Below are 4,666 nucleotides of genomic sequence, written 5' to 3'. Positions count from 1 at the left end.
TTTTTTAAAACAATGAGTAGTTTTATTTTCTCAGAAAGACTGAAACCTGACTCTTCTTCTTTCTGGTGAAAAGCTTCCTATTTTAGAGGGTAAAAACAGCAACATATCAGTAGACCTCTAACATTTGGGAAAAGTATAATGAGCATATGTATAACATTAATGTCTTATGAACCTGAGCACATGTGTAGCTCCACACAGGCCCAAGTTTTGAACCTGAACTCTTGCAGCAAAGCCCTATTCTCCCCAAATTCTGCACAAACATGTGCTCCTCCATGCATGGCTGGTCCCATTGGCGTCAAAGACACTACTCATGGGAGTAAAGTTACTCATGCATTTAAGTGCTCACTGGATTCCAGCCAAAATCTTAATCTTTTCCATTTAATACCCTTTTCCTAAACTGATAACAGTCTTCAAGTTTTCAGTATCATGTGCAGCAGTTTAAATAATGTAGAACCGAAGAAAAAAGTGAAATAACAGTATTGTAACTTAAGGAGTATCATGAGATAAACAGCATAACACAGGCACAGCTTTAATAGCAGTGAGCAGTTATCTCCAAGGCAGCTGCATGTCCCTGGTCTGAAGACAATTCATGTCTCTCAAGGCCTGAAAAAGGAAGGCTGGGAGGAGGGGCAGCTTTGAAAGGCAGGTACAAAAAGTCAATGCAAAACAAAGTGTAAAAGAGCATATTTTATCTGAATGGCAGAGCTTGAAGTAAACATGTACTGCTCAGTACAACAGGCAAAAAATTTTCACAGAAAGTGTCCAGAACTTTGGCAACAGACCCATAAATTTGATTTTTGACTGCTGGGGGTTTTAAAATTTATTTTGATTTTCCATCAATGTTGGGGGTGTCCAACCTATTCCAGTTCTTGCACTACTCTCTCATGAACTTTCATTTCTTTTTATTATAGTGGAGCTCTGAATGACCCTGCTGACCTCCATCAGAAGCTTTTCATTCTTTCTCCCACTAAGTACTAAAAGTAATATTACCTGTGCAAGAGGATATTCCATTTTCTTGAAGGTGTTTTGTTGAGTATCAGTATTTATGTAAACACAGTTCACATGCATGTAAGGGCAGACAAAGAGTAGAGTAGGTTTGTACGGCCTTTAATTCTTTTGTCTTGACTTCATGAGAAAATATGTGGAAGAGCTGCTCTGTGTTTTATTTATTTATTTTACACTAAGGAATGGGTACGATTTGGCTGAGAGTTGAAAAACTTTCCTGGCCCTAAAGATTGGAGTGTTTTTAACCCCATTCTGCAGCTTCCAAGGTTCATCTTTGAACCACTCAAAGTTTCTTCTACCTCCATCCCTATAGACAAAGACCTCAACATTTTTGGTAGATGTTTTTCTGTGAGAGGAGTCTAGAGTAGGAGGGATAGAGAAATCTATCCACAGTCAGAGATGGAGTTCCATAAGGACTGATGGCTTTTTGCCCAGAAATGCTTCACTGATGTAGCCCAGACTGGGACTTTTCCCAAAGGAAAAAGAGCAGGAGCAAACAGAGGGGGAGGAGACAGAGAAGAAAAGGGGGAGGGAGGGGGGAAAATCTCGTTCTCTTTGTATTTTTTCTTGACAATCAAATTGTTTTTCCATGGGTTTTACTCAAGGAGGAAAGAGAGAAAGTAAGAAATGAGAGTAAGATTCTGGCCGAGACCATTGTAACAGAAGTTTTGCAAATTTATCATCATTAATTATCTGCATTAACAATAATGATACATCTCTGGGTGGAAAGAACTTGAGTATATGTTTTGAACATGTTAGCTGTATGAAAATATTTTGGTTTATAAAGTACAAAATTGATACATCACCTTTTAAAAACATATTTATGTTAGTGTGTTGCAGAATTTTCAAATAGATTACTTTTGTGTAGCCACATCCTAAAGTATAATTTTTAAGAATATATATCTGAGGAGCTTCTCTCTGAACAAAATTGAAACTACTGAAGTCTGAGGCTAGGTATGCAAGTTCCTCTGTGAGGAAAAATATGGTTAAAAGATACCATGCAGATGAGAATTTTCCTCATCATGGTGAAAAAAATGGATTAAAATCCCAGCAAAATTGGTGTGATGAAAATAGTCTCTGGGGGTAAATTCTGCCATATAAATGTGCCATGTCCCTACACAAGCCAAAGTGAATTTTAGTCAACAGTATCTCTGCAAGATTTGGTATCAGACCTGCCTGTGTAAGGGAGAAGAGTGCTGAGATCCTGTGATATCCCAAATGTGTTAGAAAAGGGGAACAATTGGTATAAATACAGGAATTCAACACCAGAAATAAGATACTGACCTAATCAGTGAAATGAGCATCAAAATCAGTCTTCATGCTAAAGCTTTAAGAGTCTGGCATATCAAACAGAGCATGAATATCTTCAGGAATATGCCAGGAGCTAATTGATTTAAGAAATCTGGCTGTATCCAGAGACCATTACTCATAGATATCACGTTTTTCTGCCACACAAATTATCTTCAGTGCTCATGGTGTCTGCTCAAGGAAAAGTTTATTTTCATTCAGTCTTTTCTTTCCCCCTGACCTCAAAGGACTAATTAACCAAGTATTAGCATGTTTCTAAAATATGACTGAATTCATCTTCTTAAGAAAGTGTGCTGAAGAATGTACCCTATTATTAGAAATGACAGGATGTATATAGGGCCATATGTTTTCAAAGGGTTTTCTGTCAGTGTTAATCAAAATGTTGGAGAACTTATGAACATACTGAGCAGCACGTCAACCATATGGATAATATCTCCCCTTTAATAGTGAGAATTTGAATTAATAATAAACACTGGAGAATAACCTAAAATGAGACAGAAACAATAATATTAAGACCAGTGAAGGCATAATATGGCATCAGCCTGAAGACTTCTGGGTATTTTGAAAAAAATCTATTGTGTGTTAAATCCTGGTCATGGAACTACATTCATTAATTTTCCATATTTTAGCTTGGAAAGGTAACTCCAAAGATGCAGTTTGTTTTTGCTGGGGTTTGTAGAGGACAGATTTTAGCTCTCTGAGCATGCTGTAACATGCATCAGCATCACCTGCTTGTCTGACTGTAGATGGAGATTCCTTCTTGCAGACTATTTGTCACTGAAAAGGCACCAGAACATTTGTTTGGTGACACACACATGCACAAATCATTTCATGGGCTGTACAAACAGCTGCAGGGCAAAAAAAGAACGGAGTCTGTTTCTGAGTTTGCTAACCTTGGAAAATGGATTGATATTGTGTTATTTTGAATAAACTTCCAAGGGTTCAACTTGACAAAATTACCTGCTTTTAAACATGATGAACTCTCTGAACTAAATGTTGAGAAATCTGCTTGAGAGAAAATTAATACTTCAAGTGTCATTATCTGCTTCTACATCACTGACAGGAGTATAGGAGAGATAAATCTATCAAAAATGAAAAAAAAATGTAGTTATTAGGTAAAGTAAGAAGTCCCACCTTGCAGTTGCCTGTGAGGTCACAATCACATGCAATACAATTGACTGAAAATCAAGGCATTTTGGCTGGAGGCAGAACTGCAGCTGGAGCTGAGTCAGGACCAGGACAGGGCTCTGTTCCCTGTTGTGATTATTGGGAATTGTCCCTCTGTTCTCTGGGAATTGTATCTGCTCCTTGGCCTTACTCAGAGCTGCTGGGAGCCACTGAACACCAATGCAACAAATGCAGGAGCTCAGAGCATCACCAGGAGACACCAGGAGGGTCTGATCCTGTTACACCCCCAAATCCAGACCCCCAGCCTTGGCCCCTGGCCCCCATCTGCCCCCAGAGGTTGCACCTCATCTGGTGACAGCATCTCAGTCCCTCTCAACTGGTAAGGCTTTATTTCCACAGTCCTGGTTTATTTTCCCCTAGGTTAAATGCAAAGTTACATTTAGATCTCTGAGTCCTCTCCCTGTGACATAAAGCCTTGAGCTGCTGATAAGCACAATCCAACCTCAGCAGGGTGAGAACCTGAACCTTCTGACAGAGACAGAAGAGTGGAGGAAATGCAAATTCAAGTTTTAGAAGGTTTAAATTGAGATATCCCTATTACATAGCGATGGGTTTTATTTGTAACTACCCATCTACTCCACTGGTGTGAGGCCCCTCCTGGAGTGCTGTGTCCTGCACCTGGAGGAGGGATGGATTTGGATTTGCTGGAGCCAATCCAGAGGAGATCACCCAGCTGGGCAGAGGGCTGGAATATCCCTGCTGGAGACAGGCTGAGAGAGCTGGAGTTGCTCAGTCTGGAGGAGAAAAGGCTCCAGGGAGACCCTATAGCCCCTTCCAGTACCTAAGTGGGCTCCAAGAGAGATGGAGAGGGACTTTTGGCAAGGCCATGGAAGGATGGGACAAGGAGGAATGGCTTCAAACTCACACAGGGTAGGGTTAGGTTAGGTATTAGAACAAAATTTGCTCTGAGGGAGGAAAAACACTGGCACAGCCTGTCCTGAGAAATTGTGGAAGAGTTCAAGGCCAGGTTTGAGAAACCTGTTCTAGTAGATGTCCCTGCTCCTGACTGGCGGATTTGGATTAGATGATCTTTAAGGTCCCTTCCAACATAAAACATTCTGTGATTCTATGATCTGCATCTCTTCCCAGCTTAGGAGTATTTTACTCAAACATTTCCATTTCCACTTTGAGCCCATTCTTGCTTTCCATTCCTCTTTCTGAAGCT

This window comes from Zonotrichia albicollis, chromosome 7 (genome assembly GCF_047830755.1).
Source record: "Zonotrichia albicollis isolate bZonAlb1 chromosome 7, bZonAlb1.hap1, whole genome shotgun sequence".
Taxonomy (NCBI): Eukaryota; Metazoa; Chordata; class Aves; order Passeriformes; family Passerellidae; genus Zonotrichia; species Zonotrichia albicollis.
This window is presented reverse-complemented; position numbering follows the sequence as displayed.